General features: G+C 43.9%; 1 protein-coding gene across 3 annotated transcripts in view; it reads right to left on the minus strand.

Annotated features, from left to right (window-relative positions):
* Nucleotides 1-22690, minus strand: part of F13A1 (coagulation factor XIII A chain) — a 186183-nt gene extending 163493 nt beyond the window's left edge. For 2 of the 3 annotated variants that reach the window (XM_044294621.1, XM_044294619.1), the window contains exon 1: nt 22544-22690. The gene's annotated coding sequence lies outside the window, so the exon portion shown is untranslated. Of the gene's footprint in view, nt 1-22508 lie in introns of all 3 variants that reach the window. The other variant, XM_044294620.1, reaches the window with a different exon arrangement.
* Nucleotides 22691-26033: the final 3343 nt, after the last annotated feature.

Raw genomic sequence — 26033 nt, forward strand, 5'->3', positions numbered from 1 at the left:
TGCTCTTTGTTCATTAAAGGGATAAATAAAAAGAGTAAAGGTCATGCTATCCATACAGTAAGTAGAAGAAATTAGCACATTTCTTAAAATTGGTTGTCCAATTTGATCCAAGTCCAAATACATTTATCCTGAGTCACAAGTTCCCAGATTGCCTGGAACACTATCTCCCTTCCTCACTTTTGAACCCAAACTTTGTTGGAAAATTCATGTCAAATTCCAGAATTTTTGAATAGTTTTGCTTATCTATAGTAAGTAGCCATAGACCTTGAAGAAGGGGATCACTTATAAAAAAATACAGAATAGAACAGTAGTATCCCACATGATGGCCATTCTGGTGCTTCTTTCCATTTTCTAAGCATCACATGCAGTCTGGCTCCAGTCACAAGGTTCTTGTCATCTCCTTTTTGAAGGCCATAAGATCAGCTATTTACTAGAATGGGTCATCCAAAAAAGAGGAGCAGAGAGAAAGGGATTTTTCTAGTACCACTGCATTCTACAAATCCATAAGGCATCAGACAACGATCCCCCAATGATTAGCCACTATTGGCACAAAGTAACGCTAGTAATGAGCGGGTGTCCAAGCAGTCAGACTAAACCTTGATCAGCATGTGATCGCAAACTATCACTTGATACCACTTTAATATACTGTACACTATTACACTAAGAACCCTAGACTAAATTAGACAAAGTACCCAGGGAACTGTAGGCACAGAGCAAACATAGAAACACCATGCAAATAGATTAAAGCCAAGTACCTAGGGAAGAAAGATAGTGCTACACAAAGGGGGTTTGAAGAGAACCTGTCGCCACATATCTTCATAGTAATGCAAATGAATTGTCAGTGGGCTTGCACTTCTTTGCACCAAAAACTCCATTTCCTTTAGCTGTTGGCCACATCCTTGTAGCTTAGAGTGACTAGGCCAGGCAGTGGTGATGTAACTCTTGTGGCTGCGCGTTCACCTTGGGGAACAACACATGCACAGTACAGACTCCTTCTGTCCGATAAGCATTAGGCCTGTAATGTGCATGCTCCAATCTCTCAGGTGAACACTCGGGCACAAGAGCTTAGGGCCAGGTGTCATTACCTCATCGCTGCTTGGCCCTGTCACTTACATTTGGGGGAGTGGTCAACAGAGAAAGTGAGCAGAGCTTTTGGTGCAATGAGATGTAACTGATGCTGTTGTTGCACCAAGCAGGTCATTTACAGATAATTAAAGCAAGGATTTATCTGTAATGCAGATGCCAATCGGGATGGATGAAAAGCGCTTCAATCAGTAGACAAGCGCCCATCCAATAATTCATTTAGATTATTATGGAGGTATGTGGTTTAAATTACCTAACAGTAAGGGTACAGCTACACAGTCAGGCTTCCACATCCATAGATGGGCCTGACAACATTTTTTATAAAAAATGTGCCCAAGGAGATTCTCATTTTTGTATAGTAATTATAACAGTAATGCAGTTTACATTTATTCACATTTCTAGTGTTTGCATGTGTCTTTGCACATGGTAGTGTGCTGATATTTGTAGTCCTTGTTCGCATTTACATTGCAGCCATCGAAGCATGCACTTGAACCTCTTTTTTTCATATTGTTTGGAGGGGATGGTCTAACTTTGTTTTTTAGATTAAAATCAAGGACCTAGGGATGAAAGACAGTGCTACACAAAGGGGTTGAAAAAAGCCTGTCACCACATACCCCCATAGTAATCCAAATGAATTGTCAGATGTGTGCTTGTCTTGTCTTGAATTATCAGATGTTCCCACAAAAACTCCACTCTCTTTCATAGGTGGCTGCATGCCCCATCTTTGAGTGACACTCTTGTGGTTACGCATTCACCTTGGGGATCAGCGTAAGCGCAGTACAGACTCCTTCTGCCTGGCAAGTGCAGCGGGCTAGTCCCGCGCCAGGGGTCTCTTCTATGATGTTATAAGAGTTTGTTGTGACACCAGTTGCATTTCAGCAACGAGGAACTAAATCCCCCTAAGTAGAAGGTGATAGTGGAACCCAGGTGTAGGAATGCCAGAGTGGTGTAAGGGCTGCCTACAGTGTCCCTTTAGGTGTGGCTGTGCACTTGTCATGGTGCTCCTACCTGGATATACGGGAACCCCAAGCATGGTCGTCCGCAGCAATAATAATAGGGTTAACAGTTGAGGGATTTGTAGAAATGATTGGAGTCCAGACTTTTATTGAAGTATTTAACAGCTTTACTTGGCATAAACTTTAATCAGGGAACAATCATCCAACTTTATCTTGGCTATCAGCAGATTTATGCATTAATTCTGGCAGGCAAACACAATCTGCTATATCTGTACTCTTTCAGCTCTGCTATGTTGGCTGGATTAAATAGAAACATTTTCCTTTCTGATTTCTGCTGTAGGCTGAAACTTAGCTTTCTGTAGTCTGACTCTGTCTTTATCTTGATATGTATCTGTCACGAGGGTGTCAAGAGCCACGTCTGACTCCGTTATACCCGGGGTCAGGAAGTCGCAGCGGGTGGCTGCGCGCTCTATGTCTAAAGATCATGGTGTTTCTTAGTGTTTGTTTTCTGTGTTTGCCTTGCTATCCTTTTTGTCTCACTCAGGGATCCGTAGCTTCTCCTCCTCAGCTGTTTCTTGTCTGCCACTCCCAAACTCCTTATATTCTCCTCTCACACTTCTCTTGTTGCCAGTTATAGAGCTTCCTGCCTGGACATCTATGCTGACCCACTGGAGCTGAGAATCTGGTTGTTGTTCCAGAGTGCTACCCTCCGGATCCCTGTTGGGCTTTTGTTGTCTCCTGTTGTTGCCCACCTGGGATTATATGTTTAGTTTGTATTGTCTGTCCGCCCCTTGGTGTTTTTCTTTAGAGCTAGTGGTGCGGACTAGTGTTCCCACCGCCCTGTTCACTATCTAGGGCTCATCCTAGGGAAAGCCAGGGTTTTAGGCACGTGATCGGCGTACGGGTGAGGAACCCGTCTAGGGACGACAGGGCAGCCAGGCGCCAGCCGCAAGGTGAGTCAGGGGTCACCACCTTCCCTCTCACTAGGGCAGGGCCTCCCTCTTTTCCTCCCTCCGTGTCACGTATGTGACAGTTACACCGATCGTGATATTATAACTGGCCCTTATTTTTTTTTTTAGAAAAAAAAAAAAAAAGATATATAATTTTTTTTTTTTCTCTACTTAGAATCCAATATGGATCCTATTGCTGCTTTGGCAAAACAGCTTCAAGACCTGTCTTTGGAGGTGGCAGGATTGAAGGCGTCTGTCCTCCAACAGCAGCAGCAAATGCAGCAGACCGTAAGCCCAGCGGTTGCTATGGGTAACCAGGTTGTTACAGAACCCAAGGTTGTTCTTCCTGAAATTTGTGTTGTTCCGTGAGGCCTGCAAATTATATTTTACGCTGCGCCCTTACTCCTCAGGTAATGAAGAACAGCGGGTGGGGATTGTTATTTCCCTGCTTCAGGGGGACCCGCAATCCTGGGCGTTCTCGTTACCCCCTGGTTCCCAGGCTCTCCGGTCAGTGGAGGGATTTTTTGGGGCTTTGGGTCTCATATATGATGACCCTGACCGTGTCGCCCTGGCTGAGTCGAAGTTACGGAGACTCCTACAGGGAGATCGGCCAGCAGAGGAATATTGCTCAGAGTTCCGCAGGTGGGCTACGGATACTCAGTGGAACGACCCGACTCTCAGGAGTCAGTTCTGCTCTGGGTTATCTGAAAGGGTTAAGGATGCGCTGGCGCTGTATGAGACCCCCCTTTCCCTTGATGCTGTTATGTCCCTCTCTATCAGGATAGATAGACGTCTTAGGGAGAGATCGAAAATTCCTGAGCAATCGGTAACCTCTCCCAAGCAGCAGTTAGTCTGTACTGACTTGGATGAGCCTATGCAGCTAGGAGGAACTTCTCGTCAGGTCCGTCCTCCTGAGGTTTGCCGTAGGTGGGGGGCTTGTTTTTTCTGTGGGGGGAAGGGTCATTTCATTAATGTCTGTCCCTCCTTTCCCAAAAACAAAAGACCGTCGGAAAACTACTAACCCCAGGCTGTGCGGAGGATGTCAGCCGGGGGGTATACGTTTCCTCCATACGAACATCTCAATTTGTGTTGCCAGCGGTTATTGTTTTTGGTGTTAAGACGGAGTCTATTTCTTTTTTTCTAGACAGTGGTGCAGGGGTAAATTTGATAGATGCCCATTTTGCCCGCACTATGGGTTTGTCTCTCTGTACGCTGCAGAGACCCATTCCCATATTCGCTATTGACTCTGCTCCTCTGTCTCAGAGAAACCTCACTCACGTTGTCCATAACTTACATCTTCGGGTAGGGGACCACCATAAGGAGCGTCTTTCATGTTACGTTCTGGAGGGCCTTCCCTCTCCTGTGGTATTGGGTCTTCCCTGGTTGGTAGCGCACAATCCAGTGGTGGATTGGCAGGCCAGGGAGATATTGGAGTGGAGTGAGCATTGCAGAGAGAATTGCTTAAATAACAATTGCTTAATCGCCTCCATAGCTTCCCTACCTACATTTATTTCGGACTTTGAGGACGTTTTTTCTGAAAAGGGTTGTCAGAAGCTACCACCTCATCGTCCTTATGATTGCCCGGTTAACCTGATTCCCGGTGCAAAATTACCCAAGTCCAGGTTGTATAATCTTTCGGGTCCCGAGAGACAAGCCATGAAAGATTATATCTCCGAGAGTCTGGCCAAGGGACACATCAGACCCTCTTCTTCACCCGTGGCTGCAGGGTTTTTCTTTGTTAAAAAGAAAGATGGGGGCCTGCGTCCTTGCCTAGATTTCCGTGAGCTAAACCGGATAACCGTCCGAGACCCATACCCTCTTCCTCTCATTCCTGACCTTTTTAATCAGATTGCGGGTGCTAGGTGGTTCTCCAAACTTGATCTTAGGGGGGCCTACAATCTGATTCGTATCAAGGAAGGGGATGAGTGGAAGACAGCTTTTAACACCCCTGAGGGGCATTACGAAAATTTAGTCATGCCTTTCGGTCTGACCAATGCCCCTGCTGTCTTCCAACATTTCGTTAATGATATTTTTAGTCATCTCATCGGCAGGTTTGTAGTCATATACCTAGATGATATCTTAATTTATTCGGCTGATCTGAAAACACATGAAGTACATGTCAGGCAAGTACTGCAGGTCCTACGGACGAATAAATTATATGCGAAAATTGAAAAATGTGTCTTCGCCGTTCAGGAAATACAATTCCTGGGATATCTATTATCTGCTTCAGGTTTCCGTATGGATCCTGGGAAGGTCCAGGCAATTTTAGATTGGGATCTTCCTGAGAACCTTAAAGCTCTACAACGGTTTTTGGGTTTCGCAAATTTCTACAGAAAGTTTATTAAAAATTATTCAGTGATCGTTAAACCCCTTACTGACATGACTAGGAAGGGGACTGATTTTTCTAAATGGTCTGACGCCGCTAAAATTGCATTTTCCTCTCTAAAAGAGAGATTTACCTCGGCACCTGTCCTAATTCAACCTGATGTCTCCCAGCCTTTTATTGTTGAAGTTGATGCGTCGGAGGTGGGAGTGGGGGCTGTATTGTCTCAGGGTCCGTCTCCTGGCAAATGGCGTCCTTGCGCTTTCTTTTCCAAAAAATTATCTGCAGCAGAAAAGAACTATGATATTGGAAATAGGGAACTGTTGGCGATTAAACTGGCGTTTGAAGAGTGGCGTCACTTCTTAGAGGGAGCAATCCACCCCGTCACGGTAATTACGGATCACAAAAACCTTCTGTACCTAGAATCGGCTAAGCGTCTCACCCCTAGACAAGCTAGGTGGTCGCTATTCTTTACCAGATTTAACTTTGTAATCACCTATCGTCCTGGGGCAAAAAATACCAAGGCAGACGCATTGTCTCGTAGTTTCCCTGGAGGGGGTAATGTTAGTGATCTGGTACCTATTTTACAAAGAGGAGTGGTTGTCTCTGCTGTACACTCTGTTCTAGAGGGAAAGGTGTTAGAGGCCCAGGGGGACGCCCCGGCCTCTTGCCCCTCAGAGAAATTGTTTGTACCGTTAAACCTGCGTCTTGAGTTATTGAAGGAACATCATAATTCGGCACTTGCTGGGCACCCGGGTAGTAAAGCAACCTTGGAGCTATTGTCTCGTCGTTTTTGGTGGCCAAGGTTGCGTCAGGATGTAATAGATTTCGTGTCTACTTGTTCTACTTGTGCACGCGCGAAAGTCTCTCATACACGTCCAGCAGGGTCTTTATTGCCACTTTTCATCCCCAATAGACCATGGACACATCTATCAATGGATTTCATCACTGACTTACCTTTGTCTGCGGGTAAAACAGTTATCTTGGTAGTAGTAGACAGGTTTAGCAAAATGGTACACTTTATTGCGCTACCCGCACTTCCTAATGCTAAGACTCTTGCTCAGGTGTTTATCAGTGAAATCGTGAAGCTTCACGGGGTCCCTTCCGATGTTGTTTCGGATCGGGGAACCCAGTTTATTTCTAAGTTTTGGAAAGCTTTTTGTACCCGTTTAGGAGTACACTTATCCTTTTCCTCAGCTTTCCATCCTCAGTCGAATGGACAGACTGAGCATACCAACCAAAACCTAGAAACATATTTAAGGTGTTTTGCGTCTGAAAACCAAGAGGTGTGGTCATCATATTTACCGTTAGCCGAGTTTGCCATAAATAATCGCCGTCAGGAATCCACTGGCAAGTCACCATTTCTTGGTGCATACGGTTTTCATCCCCAATTTTGTACTTTCAAAGAGGGGGGGTCTTCTGGGGTTCCCGAAGAGGAACGGTTTTCTTCATCTCTTTCATCGGTATGGCAGAAGGTGCAAGCTAACTTGAAAAATATGAGTGGTAAATACAAATGCATGGCCGATAAGAAACGGTCGCCAGGTCCGGACCTAGGAGTGAATGACTATGTGTGGTTGTCTACTAGGAATATTAAGTTGAAGGTTCCCTCTTGGAAACTGGGTCCTAGGTTCATTGGTCCTTATAAAATTGTAGCCGTCATTAACCCTGTGGCTTTTCGCCTGGAGCTACCTCAGACTTTTAAGATCCATAACGTCTTCCATAAGTCGTTGCTCAAGAAGTATGTTCCACCTCTAGAACCATCACCGCTGCCACCTCCTCCTGTTGTTGTGGATGGTAATCTGGAGTTTCAAATATCCAGAATTGTTGATTCTCGTCGGGTCCGCCGCTCTCTTCAGTATCTGGTGCATTGGAGGGGTTACGGTCCCGAGGAAAGAATGTGGGTTCCAGCGTCAGAGGTAAACGCCAACAGGTTGATTCAGGCTTTCCATGTCTCTCATCCGGAGAGACCTGGTCCTGAGTGTCCGGAGGCCCCTCGTGAAAGGGGGGGTACTGTCACGAGGGTGTCAAGAGCCACGTCTGACTCCGTTATACCCGGGGTCAGGAAGTCGCAGCGGGTGGCTGCGCGCTCTATGTCTAAAGATCATGGTGTTTCTTAGTGTTTGTTTTCTGTGTTTGCCTTGCTATCCTTTTTGTCTCACTCAGGGATCCGTAGCTTCTCCTCCTCAGCTGTTTCTTGTCTGCCACTCCCAAACTCCTTATATTCTCCTCTCACACTTCTCTTGTTGCCAGTTATAGAGCTTCCTGCCTGGACATCTATGCTGACCCACTGGAGCTGAGAATCTGGTTGTTGTTCCAGAGTGCTACCCTCCGGATCCCTGTTGGGCTTTTGTTGTCTCCTGTTGTTGCCCACCTGGGATTATATGTTTAGTTTGTATTGTCTGTCCGCCCCTTGGTGTTTTCCTTTAGAGCTAGTGGTGTGGACTAGTGTTCCCACCGCCCTGTTCACTATCTAGGGCTCATCCTAGGGAAAGCCAGGGTTTTAGGCACGTGATCGGCGTACGGGTGAGGAACCCGTCTAGGGACGACAGGGCAGCCAGGCGCCAGCCGCAAGGTGAGTCAGGGGTCACCACCTTCCCTCTCACTAGGGCAGGGCCTCCCTCTTTTCCTCCCTCCGTGTCACGTATGTGACAGTTACACCGATCGTGATAGTATCTTTCTCTTCCTCTTTGTCTTTCTCTTTCTTCCTGACTTTGGAGGCACTCAGTTTAGGCCTCTGGGCCCAACAGAGCAGACAGTCTCTGCTGGCTGGCACACAGCCTTCCCCAAGGAGGGGATGCTCTGAGACTAACTTCTGCAGGCTCATCCAGCAGGGACTAGGGCCTGCTGCTTCCCCATACAGGGGCTCCTCTGAACTGACTTTCACTAACATTGAACTCCTCCCTCTCTAGAGAGTGCTAGAATAGAAAGACAAGTTCCACTCTACGCAAACTAGCTCTGCCAAGATTGCCGCCATCTGCTGGTAAACCAGGCACCTTACATGAACATTACATTTGAAAACATAGGAAATACACATTATTGCAGGACATGGAAGTTGGTGTATAAGATGACACAAAATCACCCAAAAAAGAGATAGTGGGGGGCACACAAAGGTGGTAATGCCCCCTAGGCATTACACAAGCATTACACCTGTACTATACATGTGTCGACCCCTGAGGTGAACAAAAAGAGTTCAGGACCAGGCACCATTACATAACCACTGCATGCAGGGCCGGCGTCAGCACCTGGCAAACCCGGGCAAGTGCTGTTCCTTAGGGGGCCCACTCGTTTCCGCGGTCCCAAACATTTTTACATACTTTACTGCTGCTGCGCTGCTGCCATCTCACAGGATCTCCAGGCCTGCGAGACAGATCAGAGGAGGACTGGAGTACCGTGGTCACGGATCACAGCAGGGGCGGAGCGGAGCTGATCAGCAGTGCAGCTGCAGAAGACAGCACAGCATAGCAGCCGAGCCAAAGAAGAAACCAGGAGATTAGACAGGTGCCAGTAATATGAGGGGGTGGCCGTGGGGCTACTGACTAATGCATGGTGTGGTGTTTTTTTGGGGGGAGGGATCCCCCCAGCCTCCACTCCACTAATAGGAGAATAATGAGCAACAAAATACAAACCTCTTTGTGGGGCAATTCAGACCCCTCCCCCCCAGTATACCTCAGGCTACCACATACTATGTACATAGATGAGGAAAAGAAATGCGCAGCAAGCAGTAAATCAAATATTCCTAAAGGTTCAGTCAGCATGTCCACTTGTCCAGCCTCAGTCAGCAGATATGTTATCAGTAATGACAGACTCACTGCTGACTGAGCCTTTAGGAATATTTGCTTTACTGCTTGCTGTGCATTTCTTTTCCTCATCCATATACATGTATCATATGTACATAGTATGTGGTAGCCTAAGCTATACCTGGGGGGTTCTAAGGAATTCCCCCACAAAGATGTTTGTTGCTTATTATTCTCCTATTAGTGGAGGCTGGGGGGGATCCCTCCCCAAAAACACCAAAACACCACACCATGTAGCATTAGTACGTGGTATTTGGTAGCAGACACACACACCATGCAAACTCCTGTATGATTCTGGTCTGGGGTCCTAATAACTTATATTTATTTGGTCTGGGGTCTGAATAATTTATCTATACATGGTCTGGGGGTCTGAATTTAGAAGACTGGGGTAAGAGTTAATTTAGGGGTTCTGGTCTAAGTTCCGAATTTAGGAGTCCCGTCTGGGGCTCAGATTTTATTTAGGATCTAGTCTGGGGTCTAAACTAATTTAGGGGTCTAATCTAGGGTCTGAATATAAGGTTCTGAATTTAGGGGTCTAATTTGGTGTTTCCATTTATTAAGGTAATCTGCAGGCAGAATTTATTTTCTGTGTTGTGTGTTGTGCAAAATTCCACAAGGGGGCCCACTGAGGCTTTATCGCCCAAGGGCCTACATGAACCTGGAGCCGGCCCTGACTGCATGGTCCCATCAAGGAGCAGAACTTTTGTTGCAACAAGGAGCAACGATAACACTCTCTTTGCACCAAGAAGATCATTTGTATATAATAAAAGCATGCATTTCTCTGGAATACAAGCACTGTTTGGGATGGGTTAAAGGCATTTCAATCAGTAGACAAGCGTACCTCCAACTATTCATTTGGATTATTATGGAGGTAAGTGGTGACAGATTCCCTTTAAATAACATAACAAAGATTGTACGGCCACACAGTCATTTTTTTCTGATCCAGTTTTAGAAGCCAAAACCAGGAGTGAATTCAAAAAAGAAAAGTCGTATCTGTTTTCTATACTAAAGACGAGTGAACCAGTTCCTTCATAGGGAGGAAGAAGAATGCTTACATGACCCTGAGAAGAAGTGTGTGTGTGTGTGTGTGTGTGGGGGGAGGGATTACCCTGATTGGCTTCCAGTCTGACATGAGCCAATCAGTGCTGCAGCGGGCAGGTAAGTGCCCTAACAGAATGAGCAGAACATCATTCAGTGCTGGGCTGTGAATGAGGGTGAATGGGTCTTACAGTGTCTGCCAGAAAAACAATCTTAGAGAGTCAGGGACAGTGAAAAATAAATCAAGCTTGTCATATTCTACTGCCAGGGACATTGAAGGAAAGGCTAGAATTAGAAACAAGAGGAATTGTGTGTTTAGAATAGGGACAAGCAGGTAAAGCTGGAGAAGTGAGGAGCTGAATCTGGCTTTGTCTCCTAGCACAACTACAGCTGCGGAAAACCTGAAAAGCACCTACCTGCAAGGACAATACTTTCATTTTTCCTATTTTAACAGAAATCTATTTTTGGGCTGGTGGGGATGGAATAAGCGTAAAACTGTACAACATATGTTCTACCATCAATCAATCTTGCATAGCATATAGAATACTAGTGCAAACTCCATGTCAGAGCATCACACATAGTTAATAAAAAAAATAAAAATAGTTTGAAAAACCATATAAATCAGTGATTGATAACATATCAAGGCTAAATCCATTTATTTCTCTATCTTCACAGAGTTCCAATTTTTTGTTTTGTTGGGGGGTTTGTTCAATTGAATTAAACCAGCATATACGTGTTCACTACACCAACACACATGGTAGTGTACCACATTATCTGTGAATGATAATGTGATATTTAGCGTCAGGCCTCAATCATCCTATTCCATTTATTTCCTTCTCAACATGGTTCAAATTTTTTTGGGGTTGTTCAATTGAATTAAACCAGCATATAAGTGTTCACTACACCAATACGCAGAACAGCGCACAAAATAATCTGTGAGTGATAACTTGATTTTAAGAGTCAGGCTTCAATCATCCTATTCCATTTATTTCCTTCTCAACATGGTTCCAATTTTTTGGGGGTTGTACAATTGAATTAAACTAGCAAATAGGTGTTCACTACACCAATACACAGGGTATTTCACCAAATTATCTATGAGTGATAACATGATATTAAGCATCAGACCTCAAACATCCATTTCCTTTTATTTCCTTCTCAACACAGTTCAACACAAAAATTATTTTGGGGGGGATATTCAATTTAATTACCAGTATATACGTGATTACTACACCAATACACAGGGTAGCACACAAAAGTATCTGTGAGTGAAAGAGAATTTAGGCCTAAATCCATTCCCATTTATTTCTGTCTCCACACATTTCCAATCAATTTTTATTTGTGGGTTGTTGGAAATTATTAAAACCAGCATATATACGTGATTACTACACAAATACACATGGTAACACATAACATTATCTGTTAGGCCCAAATATGTTACGGCTCTTGAAGGGTATCCAACGAATGACCCAGAGCCATGTGGTAACAAAGTGGGTATTAGCAGCACCAGCTATCTGTCTAGAAGTAATAGTAGTAGCAGTAGGCCGTAGTTGTCCCTGCTGGCTTCAGAAAGGCACAACATTATCGTTGAGAATAAAGAAGATGAGATTGTTAAATGGATGGCTCAGTCCTCCTCTCAGTAGCACCAGGATGACGTGGAGGTGACACCGTTCTGTGGAACCATGGGTCACAGCGTTCCAAGTGGGGTGCCTTCCTCTTTCATAAGAAGCTGCAAAAACCCTACCATGCCCTACGGCAGATAGTCTCCTTGTTGATAACTTGTGTGAGAGCTATCACCATTTGGGCTGCCCTGAGGAGGAGGTTGGGGAAGAGGCTGGAGGCCCCATGTATATCTGTGTTGATGGTGGTGGTAATCGTGCCACCTGTATCCACGGCAAGTGACAGTGGCAGTCAGGGAAAACGCAGAGCAGGGGAGAGGGCCCAGGAGCACACCATGATATCTCACAGTCTGATAGAGGTGTTGGTGGCAGTGGCAGTAATAAAGGGAAGAGGCGACGTACCTCCCATAAAACACCCAGGGCCACATCTGCTTTGGGATTTGGTGATGCCGCTGACTAGGCTTCAGAGAATCGACCTTCGCATAGATCCGAAGGTGATTTGTTCAAAAACTTAGATGTTAATGCTGTTTCCGTACAGCATTAAAATGTATTGGCTCTGTGGAGCCAAACTTTATCTCACCCAAATTACTACTGTATTCATATCTGCCTACTTAATTATGTCACCGCCACCATTATGCCACTGTTGTGGCCTGCCAACCACCATGTTTTTCACAATTACAGCTGTTGCTACTGCCTTCACCATGCTACCACAGCCATCATGCCACTGCTACAACCTGCTGACCATCATGTTCTGTACAGCTACAGCTGCTGCTACTGACTCATCATGCCACTGCCGTTATCACGCCACTGCTGCAGCCTGCAGACCATTATGTTCTGTACGGCTACAGCTGCTTCCTCTAACATACCACCATGGCCATCATGCCACTGCTGCGGCCTGCTGACTATCATGCTCTGTACAGCTGTTGCTGCTGCCTCCATCATGCCACTGCTGCGGTCGGCAACCACCACCTTCCGTAAGGCTGCTGCTGCTGCCTCCATCATCCTACTGCCTGCCTCTAAACATGTACCATACAACTGCTGCTACTCCTTGCTGCTAATTTCCCACTGCCACTGCTATTAATACAAAGCATTGCCACTACTACCACTACTACTATTACTACTACTACCCATAGACAGACAACCTACTACCTTTCATGCTCCAGGCTATGTTGCTTCTGCTGCTGCTACTATTTAAGCCGCATGCCACTACAGCCGTACAGTACCCTTTCGACACCCGGACCACACTGCTGCTGCTCCCAATCAAAACAGGAGAACTTTGGAGATGGTGATGGAGATGGAGATGGAGATGGCGTAGCGGCATGATGTAGTTACGTGGACATGCCACGGCCCGCCTCGATTTGCCCACTCTGGCACATCCTCGTGTGAGATGCGGGAACGCACGCCGGGCTACAAGCGTTGACCTGCCTGCCCTCACTGTTTCTTTTGATTTTCCACAGATTTTTTCCACTTGTCGCAACGTGGCAGTTGGCGGACTGGGAGGTGAGCGGTTGGTCACCCGTGTTTGCAGGTCTGCACTCTGCTAATGCTGCTAATGCTAATGCCTACGTCGCGAGGAGTATTGTAAAACAGGGTAGACTGTTTACCACGCAAGATAAGAAGAAGTTCCAGCAATACCCGGTAACGCCAGGAGACGAAGTGATTGATCGAGCCAGGGGCGTTGCTAGTGTCTCAAAAGATCCGGGGCCCAAGCACCAATGCATATGGCCCAATCCTGTAAGTTGAACAACCGCACAAGCACTGAAGACATTTTTCTGTACTTGCTATACAGCAGCACATACCTCTCACATCTAGGGCCTCCCAGGTTCTCTGTCATCATCTTCTCCATTCGATCCGGACACTTCTCTCAGACGCACCTCGCCTCTGCAGAGTGTGATGCACAGACATCTTAGCTTCCTTACTTTTCTGTACCCCCAAATACTATCCTAAATACCCCCAGTACTCTTCATAGTCCCACCAATAGTAATTCCCTTCTAGAATGCTCTCATTAGTAATGCTGCCCCCTACTGGACCCAACAGTGATAATGCTCCACAAGAGTGCCTCCATTAGTAGAAGAGCCCTCCAGTATTAATAATGCCCTTACAGAGCCCCCAGTAGAAATAAGGCCCCCTATTGTCCCCCCAGTGGCATAAAGCTCTCTACAGACCCTTCAGTAGTAATAAGCCCCCATAGTGCTCTTAGTACAAATAATATTGATCCCTCTTATTGTCACCGCCAGACATCTGAGAAGCTCTGACAGACGTTCTTCAGAACCTCCTGCTTAAGGTTCTTTTGTTTTGCCTTCGTTTTGTCATCTCGTTTCCCTCTCTCAGCTGTCATCTAGCTGCACTGATTGCATCCCTTTAAATCCCCTCCCATACTGCATCACTTTGCGGTTTATACAACTTCCTGGAGTGTGTACATGCTGGATGCTACAACTGATGCGTCTACAGACAAGTCTGTTCATTTATTTGTGTTTTCCTGTTTGCTTGATCCTAGGTGACCCTGACTCCCTCCGTATTAAGTGTAGGGAGCCGGTGGTCGTGTCCCCTCACTATTATAGGGTTTTCAGGTGTCATACAGTCGAGGCACGAGGGCATGCAATTTTCTATCATAGAGATCTAGTCAGATCCTTATTTGTAACTTCTTGTTTTCTGTTACACCATCCGTGACATTTATAGAGCCTCCAGTAGTAATAAGAATGCTTAATGTCCCCTGGATTTAAAATGCCCCCACATTGCCCCCAGTATTTATATCGCCCCCTACTGTTATAATGCTCGCCCTGAATCACCCCAAGTATTTATAATGCCCCCTGCAGTGCCCCTGTAGTTATATTCCTCCCTTTAGTGTCCTCAGAAATTCTAATTCCTCAGCACCTCCGCCTTACAGTCCCATGTTAATAACTTTACCTCCTCAATATTCAGTCCCATATAAATAACATCACTCCCTCCCCCAGACACCTTCAACATACAGTCCCAGGTAAATAAAATCACCCCCTCCCCAGCCACCTCCAACATGCAGTCCCATGTAAATAACATTACCCCTTAACATTCAATCCCATGTAAATGATATCACTCCCTCCCACAGCTGCCTTCAACATAAGTCCCATATAAATAACATCACCCTACCCCAGCTACTTCCAAATTTCAGCCCCATGTACTTAACATCACTCCACCTCACTGTCCCATGTAAATTATTTCCCTCCCTTCAACCCTAACATACAGTCCCAGTTAAATAACTACAACTCCCAACATTGCTCTGCCTCTCACACTTACCTCTCCTCATGTAGCAGATCTCACCTCAGCCTCTTCCCAGGGCTTCTCTTCACTGCTAAGCCGTCCTCTCCTGCTCTGGTCACATGATGATGACATCATCCCAGGTCCTTTTAGCTGCTGCATTTAGAACTTATCGCATGACCTGTGAGGTCATTACAGGTCCTTCAGCTCTTGCAGTGTATTAAATTCAATTGTATTGCTGTCCTAAGGACGGCAATACAGTTATATCTAACAGGCAGGCAAGACATTCGGAGCCTGGGACAAAACATCAGGGGCCCAGGCCCTGAATGTTTTGACCTAGCAACGCCCCTGAATCGAGCACTCTCGGTGTCGCATCTACACATTGAATTACGAACCTTCAGCCCCCCCCCCTGCTGTCTGGCATCAACCAGAAGCAGCCCGACCTTCATTTAGAAGCTGCAGGACATGTGAGATAATAACATTTTCGGTTCGGGTTATTGAGGCTGGTATCTGGAAAGGTGTTTGTGAAACTGCCGTTAACGGGAGGTCCTGGGCATATACTTGTCCTGGGTATATACCTGTACTGGGGAAAATCGTGCTGGTTGAAGGCGGAATTAACCCCTGGAATTATTTGGGAGTAATAGTAGCTGAATGTATGGGTATCCATGCGGTGAAGAAGCTGGATATAACCACTAACTAACCCAATTAACTGTTACTATCAGAATCCATTAACTAAGTTTCATTAACTGAACTATCTAACTATATGTTATATCTCACAATTGGATTATTACTTTAAAGAAGATCATAGCTATTGTTTGAATCATTGTCCTCTAATGCATTACCATATATTTGATGAGATCCGTTCGACTGTAGCAATCTCCCGAGTCCCTACCTAAACTGTATAGGAACTGAGAGGATATACGAGTACAGTTAGCCCATATTTGAGTTATTTCAGCCGGTGAATCTTTAGCTGTGAATGTTAAAAGACTCTGATTTCTCTTACCCCTTGGGTTACCCTATATTGACATTTTAAGGGTTTGCCTGGATAGAGGGATCAGGGGTTCTGTGAAGTATAGTGTGGTATCCCAGACTATATAATTCCCCCAAAAACACATAACAGGAAATCTATAGGGGCTACATCTCCAAGAGGGAGTGGTGCCCGAAGCCCCTTAACCAGAATGGAGAGATTCCTCAAATCTCCACCTCCTGCAAAATTTAGGGGGGGACGAGAAACAATAACCCTCAACAGAAGGGCGTGAGGAAAATGATTCACAAGTAGAGATAACAGGAGTGGGAGGCTATGTGGATGTCGATAATCACATGAGCAACATTGAGCAGAAGCTCGCAAGTATCCTAGAAGCTGTTAAAATGACTAATCAATCCCTGGGGACATTATCAGCTACAGTGCAAACGGATATTTCATTAAACAAAATGCGACTACGGGTTAAGGATACAGAATTATCCATTGTGGAGCTTAAAAAACAGGTAACCAAAATGAATAAAAGAACTGAAGACATAGATTCAGATCGTAAACTAGTGAAAGATAAATTTGTGGATCTAGAGGACAGATCGCGAAGATATAACTTAAGACTGGTGGGTTTTCCTGAGGGGGTATAAAAAAAGCTTGGGATCAGAATTATTGACTTCAACATTCCTGCTGGTAGAATGGGATCATCGGATCCCTAATAGGAAACCCCCCCCCCCCCGGAAGCTCCCCCAGATCGTTTCTAATTAAAATGTTGTGCTCCAAAGATCGGGACTATATATTAAGACGCAAAAGAGAAATACAAAATATAGAATATAATGGGCAAAAAATAGAGATATAGAGACTTTTCTAAAGAATCCCAGTATAAAAGGAGAGAATATCAATATCAATATTAGGATCTAGAGGGGGGGGGGGGGGTTTGAGGAGTTGGTGGTAGACGGGGACGGGTGAGGCGATTAGTTCTTTTTCTCCTTTTTTTTATTCTCTCTTTTCCGTTCCTTCTCTTTTTTTTTCCCTTTTTGTTTTCTTCATTACAACTTGTATGACATACAGGATTCTAACTTGGAACGTCCATGGACTTGCTGATAATGTAAAAAGAAGAGCAGTATTTGATTTGATTATTAAGCATCTACCCGCAATAGTTGCTTTGTTGGAAACCCATATCTCAACTGAGAAAATTGAGATCATGCAAAAGAATTGGGCTCAATATGAATATCATTCCTACTTCTCTACATACTCCCATGGTATTAGTGTTTATATTCACAAACAGATTGATTACGACCCAATAGAACAACTTATTGATAAGGAAGGTAGATATGTTTTCCTATACTGCAGTTGGAATGGTGCATATTGGCATTTGTTTATATTCTGCCCCCCTTCTCGTCATATGTGATGGGCAAATTGGCACATTTCATCTCTATGAAGAATGAATGTCCAGTAATGGTGATGGGCGACTTCAATTCGGTAATGGAACTTGGAATGGATAGAGTGCAGTGGTGTGCCTAGGGTGTTTGGCACCCAGGGCAGGTCCTTTCTCTGGCCCCTCCCCCCCCCCAAATACTTGACCACATACCTCTTACATCCAGGGACATCTCCTGACACAGACACATTCGATTTCTAAATTTTTCCATCAACCTCCCCATCCTGGTGTCCCCACAGTGTCATCCTGCTGCCACCCCCAATACTGTGCCCGCCAATGCTCCAGGTACTATACTGCTGAAAAAATAGTGACCCCAGTAGACATAATTGGGGTCATTTGTCAAACTCGTGTAAAGTAGAACTGGATTTCCAAAAGAGCTGTCAAAAATGAAAGGTAGAATATGATTAGCTGCTATGGGCAACTAAGCCAGTTCTACTTTACACCAGTTTGATAAATTACCCAAAATGTCCCTATAGTGTCCACAGCAGCTATAATGTCCCCTAGAGTGCCCCCAGTAATAATAACACCCTATATTGTGCTCCAGGCAATAATCCCTGTTTAATGTCCCCAGAAATAATAGAATTGCCGCTACAGTGCCTCCCCAATAGCAACGCCCCCCCCCCGCTGCCCCATACATTAATTTCCCCCACACTGCCCCATATAGTAATTTGTCCCACACTAACCCAACACAGTAATTTGCCCCACACTGCCCCCATATAGTAATTTGCCCAACACTGCCCCATACAGTAATTTCCCCCACACTGCCCCCACAGTAATTTTCCCCACACTTCGCCCATACAGAAATTTGCCCCACACCCTCCCCATACAGTAATTTCCCCCGCACTGCTCTATATAGTAATTTCTCCCACACTGCCCCATATAGTAATTTCCCCCACACTGCCCCATATAGTAATTTGTCCCACACTAACCCAACACAGTAATTTGCCCCGCACTGCCCCCATATAGTAATTTGCCCAACACTGCCCCATACAGTAATTTCCCCCACACTGCCCCCACAGTAATTTTCCCCACACTTCCCCCATACAGTAATTTGCCCCACTCCCTCCCCATACAGTAATTTCCCCCGCACTGCTCTATATAGTAATTTCTCCCACACTGCCCCATATAGTAATTTCCCCCACACTGCCCCATATAGTAATTTCCCCCACACTGCCCCATACAGTAATTTCCCCCACACTGCCCCATACAGTAATTTCCCCCACACTGCCCCATACAATAATTTCCCCCACACTGCCCCATACAATAATTTCCCCCACACTGCCCCATACAATAATTTCCCCCACACTGCCCCCATACAGTACTTTCCCCCACACTGCCCCCACACAGTAATTTCCCCCATACTGCCCCCATATAGTAATTTCCTTCACACTGCTCCCACACAGTAATTTCCCCCACACTGCCCCATACAATAATTTCCCCCACACTTCCCCATACAGTAGTTTCCCTCACACTGCCCCATACAGTACTTTCCCCCACACTTCCCCATACAGTAATTTCCCCCATACTGCCCCCATATAGTAATTTCCTCTACACTTCCCCTACGCAGTAATTTCCTCCACACTGCCCCCATACAGTAATGTCCCCCCATACTACCCTCATACAGTAGTGTTCCCCACACTGCCCCCACACAGTAGTGTCCCCCACACTGCCCCCACACAGTAATTTTCCATGCACTGCCCCCACTACCCCATATAGCAATTTGCCCCCCACATAGTAATCCCTATTCCCTCCCATAATTACTGCCCCCACATAGTAATCCCTTGCATAATAATTTGCCCCCACACTAACACAGTATCCCGTCCATAATATTTTTCCCTCACATGTCCTTCAGTGTTCCCCAAAGTTGGCACATAAAATAAAAAAAATAAAAAATAAATAAAAAATTCTCGCCTATGTCCAGGCGATTGCTCGCAGAGGAAGGCATGCAGACTTCACTGTGCTGCTGCGTCCCGACACAGGCGATGACGTCATCGCGCAAGCCTATGCCGGGATTTTACTACCGCATAGGCCTCAGGCCTACTAGAACTTTTTTAGATTATTGTTATAGGGTGTCACAGACTAGACTTACAATTTCCCTAATACAGTATATCACAGATTGATAAAAGAATTATCAAAAAATATCAAATTTAAGAGCGAGTCCAAATGGGGAAGAAGAACTGGGCTGTAATAGGGAAGAAATTTTCAAAAATATAAAAAAATCTTCCATTTAAAACACACACGGATTAATTCAGTTTAAGATAATACACCGTCTATATTATACTCCCCAGCTCCTATCTAAGATCTATCAGGTTAAATAATATAAGTGTCTTAAATGTCACAGTGAAGATGCTGGATCAATTTAATATGGGAATGCCCAATTATTGCAGAGTATTGGTTAAAGATATGTGATAAATTAGGAAGTAGTTCTTCCTTAAAATTGGCTCCAAAAATAGAAATTGCAATCTTAGGTATTTTTCCAAATATAAAGAAAGGTCAAAAGTATAAATTATTGTGGTTAAGGAGGTTGTCTTTGGCCAAGGCTATCATTGTAAAGAATTGGGGCTCAGTTAAATACCCCAAATTGTAAGAATGGAAGGAGTTCATGGACAAAACTAGAGAATACGAGCGAATATGGTATCAGGGAAGGGGGCAAATGCAGACCTGGTATCAGGTCTGGAATAACTAGTTTTAAGGCCCCATGCACACGGCCGTGTTTCACAGCCGTGTGCGGGCCGTGGAACCGCGGCCTGGATCCCTCCTGAGAGCAGGAGCGCACGGCGTCACTGGTTGCTATGACGCCGTGCGCTCCCTGCTGCCGCCGCAATACAGTGATACACTGGTATGATCTATACCAGTGTATTACTGTACTGTGCCGGCAGCAGGGAGCGCACGGCGTCATAGCAACCAGTGACGCCGTGCGCTCCTGCTCTCAGGAGGGATCCAGGCCGCGGTTCCACGGCCCGCACACGGCTGTGAAACACGGCCGTGTGCATGGGGCCTAAGGCTGTGTCATGATTGACTCCTGTGGCTCCAGCGACGACAAGGGGGACAAGGGTGGGAATGGGTTAGGGGGGATGTAAATGTAATACTATTATCGGGATGACAGAATGCATCACAAGCTCTATCTGAAGAACCATCCGGATAGGAAGCTTATAGGAATTGATAAATATATTGCTAGAACATGTTATGCCCCTTTTATTATATGTTTTAATATGCGTATATGTTATATATGTATTTGGTCATAACTAATCAAGATTTATTAAAAAAAAAAAAAAGGGAGAATTTTTCTAGGCTCGTTTACAACCAGCCACTTTTTCTTCTGACAATCAACATTTCTGCATGTCATACGGGCAGTAATTCTGACCCTGTCAAGGCATCATTTTTGGTCGCTTGGTCCCCCAAGCAACTATTTTTATTTTTTTATGCTATTACACCATGTGTGTTTAAACATCATTTGCCCGCATAAGGGACAATATTTGGAAGCCTTGGAATATGAAAATGCATAACACATGGGCAGGTGTGCTGTATGTTAACGCAGTCAATAATAATAATAATAATATTTATTTATATAGCACCACCATATTCCGCAGTGCTTTGCAATTCAGAGGGTTCATGTACAAAACAAGTTACCACAAAGTTACAGGTTAATACACAACTAAAACACTAGGAGTAAGGGCCCTGCTTGCAAGAGCTTACAATCTATGAGGATGTTGGGGGTGACAAAAAAGGTAGTAAAACATGCGTTTGCCCGTAGCTATGTATGTCAGTGTCACTCAAACATCATTTACTATTGTTGTCATTGCATTCGAGAGCTTGGGGAGGGTGATGGAGGGAGGGAAAAAGAAAACAAATCATAAAAAAAATTAAATGAAAAAAGATAACACGTTTTCCTTAAAATTCTGAGTCTTAAGAGGCTATAGGGCAAGGTGGGCAACCTGCAGCACAGGGTGTTGTATACCAATTTTCAGGGCAATTGGAACAACTTTGTTTTTGTCTGCATTGATTTGAGTCTGAACTGAACTTTATAAAAAATTTGGCGTACTTGAACCAAACCGAATCTCAAGTGGTTCACTCATTGCTACTCTATACTTTCCTTTCTTTTATGATGCACTCCTGATTTTGGCTTCCAGAACTGCATCAAGTAACTTGAATGTATGGATATACAATTAGCATGCAGAAATGTTGCCTGTCAAGATAAGCATGTGGAAGACAACTGTCCAGTCACCAACAATTTTTTTTTTTTTTTTTGTGTGGCTACTAAATTCTAAACATGGGATCTTTAACAAAACCCACGGACATTTTCTGCAACTGTCTGTTTACTACTCATAAAGTAATGCAAATATTTTTGACTATTTTGACATTACATTTCCTGTACGTGTTGCAGAATGCATTCGTTTGAAACAGACTGTCTGTACACATCTGCTCCTATCCTTTTCTTATAATTGCTTCTTGCCCTTTTTATCCTGAACATGTGAGATGGTGTGAAAAAATCTACTCCTGTAATAAACAGCAGTAACATGTTCCTATAAACCAAACATTCAAGCTACAAATGGTCACTAAGCTTTTCAGGAGATGCAACTTGCAATTGTACAAAATTTGGGTCAAATCCAGTTAATTTACAATCAATTTGCTCATCTCTACTGCCCTCACTTGAGAAGTTGATTGAGCAGACAATGCTCTGTGAGCTAGACAGCCAGGACATCTTTTAAAAAAAGAGATTCCTCAGCAGCTACATTGTATATGCTACAGTTCTAGGTCTCTGCTGCTGCAAAACAACATATGATTTCACCAGATGCTACAGACTGCAGGTTATTTCATACCAATCATTCAATGGTCGACAGGCATCTTGCTCTTTATTAAAGAAGATCCGCAGCACTTGAAGTGTTTTTTAAGGAACATTGCACCCCTTACTATAAATTGAAGAATGTTTAGATGTTATCTCTAAGTTCAGCAGCTTTATAAATACACTTAGCCTGTGCCCTTCTGCTTTTCTATGGTCACCAAGCTTCCTGGTGCCTTCATGTTTTTCTAATTAACTGTAAGAAGGACATTATACAATTTCTATTAGTAAAAGTGTTAGTAATAAAGGGACATAAAGGATATTCATACCTGCAGGGTTTAAAGTAGTAAAAGAGTAGTAATACCTTGTCTTCCACTGGTTGATTTAGTTTTTTTCTCCCACAAGAATTTGCACCGTCTTGTAAAATTCTCTTTTCAGTGAAAAATGCCTTTCCACCCCCAACTCTAACAATGCCCTCATTGGTTTCTCCTTTCTGTCATCTCCACCCATTCCAGCTGACTAATTATTATCACATTGCAGGACTTTCAAAAAAGTTATCTGTGCAAAAGTGGTCCTTGCCTGCAAAAAGGAAACAGATGACAATCATTAAGCCAAAAAACAGAGGAACTGATGTTTCACAAGTAAATTCCTAAAGACTTTGCGTTTAATAGGACACATCCAGTGCTCTGGCATGGAATCCATTCTAACAATACCTTACATTCTGTCTGTTTAATTTACATTTATTTTATAAAAGCCGATAGAAAGACAGAAAGAATATACAGTGAACCCTGGAGGAGCCGGTGCAGAGATAGGAGTGGTAGTGGCCCTAATACAGTATTTTGTCACGGTGTACTCCCTCAGGCTGTTGCTCCCTGGGGATTGGTAAAATGGAAGTATTGAGTATTGTAGTATTGAAGAATGACCCCAGAATTAAATGTAACAAAGTCTTTTTACTAAATGCAATTTGAAACAGAACTATAAAATATTTCTAATAGCAGCAGATTTCAAGTGCAACACTTCTCTGGCACTAGTAAGGATAATGAAGGTAGGTTGGATGGCGGCAATTGTAGCACTTGGGTCATAATGGCAAAGTAAAGCTCTGAGTGATGGGTGTCTTTGCTGTAGTCCCTCGACTTGCAGCAGTTCACTGTACAGGCTGGTTACAGTAGTTCATTTTGGATTAGAGTAAGTTGATCTCTCTGGAGAATCTGTAACAGGAACAAGAGGCTTGACTTGACCTTCCTCACCCCTCCATAGCATAGGAAACAGGACCAGCTCACTCCTACCAAGAGGTGAGGAACAGGGTGGTTAGCCCTGTTCCTTGCCAATTACTTGCCATCCATATCTTTCTGGAAATAACAGCCATACACTATATATACAATATAGTATACATACAATATAGTATATAGTCTTAGCCTGATAGAATGTTGAAACAATAAATAATAAAGTTTATTCAAATAAATTATTAAAAAAGGGTTCAGGTATATCAAACAGATTAAAAACCAGTCAAACAGGAGACCTCAATGTAGAGAGCGGTTTGGAATGATTACCATCTACATATAGGATGTCCTGACAAACAGCCTAGAGTTTGCTGGCACCGAGTGTGCTTTATTGGGATGCCATCACAGAGCCAATGCTTGCATGCAACAGTGCGGCAATATTGTTTCAATTGGCACTTATGTCTAACTTTGACCGCTCCTGATGAAACGTGGGGTGTGTAATCCATGTAGAAACGCGTTAAGTGTATGTGCCGTTTAGACATTCAGCTATTTAGCTCACTAGGCAGGATAGGATTTAGTATTCAGTGGTATTGCTCCATTGCTATGTACTGACTTGACTAATCAGACTAGTGTTTCTTTCCAACTATCGTTAAGTACACAAGTATAGGGTATGGATACATGAGAGGAACTAGCCTGTGACTATTAGTCCCTGCCCCCAGTGGGTGTGATTGACAGCCTGAGTTTGCGGATATCCCAATAAGCACACTCTGTGCAAGCAAACTCTAGGCTGTTTGTCAGGACATCCTATATGTAGATGGTAATCATTCCAAACCCCTCTCTACATTGAGGTCTCCTGTTTGCCTGGTTTTTAATCTGTTTGATATACCTGAATCTTTTTTTAATAAGTAATTTTAATAAACTTTATTATTTTTTGTTTCAACGTTCTATCAGGCTGAGACTATATGAATTACTACGGAATGTACATTATTATATCTTTTTTTGCTTGTTTTGTACATACAATATAGTGTACAATAGTGTACATACAATATTTTTGTACCCCCAGGTCTGGAGTACTATACGATAGATAGATAGATAGACAGACATTTTTTCAGTCCAGCTCAATGAGGCCTTTCTCGTGCAATGTGCCAAAGTGAGGTATAGATACTAGTGAACCAATTATTAATTGGTTAATTAACATGATTGTACAAAATACCTTATAATGGAAATATTATACAGCACATAGTGTCCAAAGACTGTGTATGTGACCATCCTTCTACATATATGATTAATCCATAATGCACTTGCAGCTGTGTATACTAGTGTTGAGCAAATTGAAGTTAACGAAGTGGAATTCTATCCGAATGTCATGAAAAACATGTTATATTTTCTTAGCGGGGCCACGGAGTGGAGCAACGGCATCCATGTGAATGGAGCCGCCAAAACGGCCGCTCGGATGCGGACCAAAACAACAGCTGTGTGCATGAGGCTTAAAATAAAACTTCAGTACATTGTCTCAAACATTTGCCGCTGCAGGTACCAAAGGTGAAGTGGGCACAATTCACAGTTCAGTCAATGTGTTTTGTAGGACCGCGCGTTCCCTATCCGAACAATGCTCACAAACACTCGTATTATTATACTCACGAGTGCAGGTGATAATACAGGCACATCAGGTTAATCGAAACACCTCATTTTTTCTTTCTTCGTTTTCCTCTTTTTCTTCAACATAACTAAGCACACGTAAAAAACAGGCAAACAAGATAAAGACCAGTCTAGCGATCCTGACTGACCCGGGTTTCGCTCCAAGCCTTATCAGGGGTGTGACATTGAGTCACAGTGCTTCACTATTAGTGCAATTTCTAATATCTCACAGGAATATCTGGTGAAAAAGGATACTTGTGGGACCTGATGTTTTGCCTATATACATTGAAGTGGATGGTTTGAGCTTAAAGAGGTTTTCTCCTGATTGGGTGGGGAACGTGCGGTCCTAAAAAAACGCATCTCCCCACTTCATGACTGGGCCACTATTTTGGCTTTCAGCCTGGCAGACATCATCATTTATTTCACCTTTCTTCTGATCTGTCAGAAGGAAGGAATAATGAGACACACAACGGATCCTATCTGTGTAGCAGCTGTAAGGCCTTATGGTTGCATCAAAATTGGCTTATGGTTTGGTAGCCAAAAGCAACAGTGGGTACAAAACACAGAAGACATGCAAATATTCCATTCACGTGTCATCTCTGTTTTAGATCCACTCCTGTTTTTTTTGGGGCATTAGCAATACTGATGGATTATTGAGCAAATGCTGACCGAGTGAAGGCGTATGCTCTACAGACTGGATCAGTTTTTGTGGGTTATTGTTCTGATGTATCAGAGGAAGTATGAGTGAGAGAATGGTCTGCGGTGCTCTTTCAGGGTGATCCTGAGAGTACCAAGGGGGTGCCACAAGAACAGTTTAGGATGGAGATTAGAAAATTATAGTTGTCAACGATTATTGACAATTGAGGGTAAGGCAAGAATCTATAAACCAATCAGGATATTTGGGAATAAATAAAAGGAGGTATATATAAAAAATATATATAAAATATATATATACAAAACATGCACGTAGTGTCTTCCTTATACACCACTATAAAG

Source organism: Bufo gargarizans, chromosome 5 (genome assembly GCF_014858855.1).
Source record: "Bufo gargarizans isolate SCDJY-AF-19 chromosome 5, ASM1485885v1, whole genome shotgun sequence".
Taxonomy (NCBI): domain Eukaryota; kingdom Metazoa; phylum Chordata; class Amphibia; order Anura; family Bufonidae; genus Bufo; species Bufo gargarizans.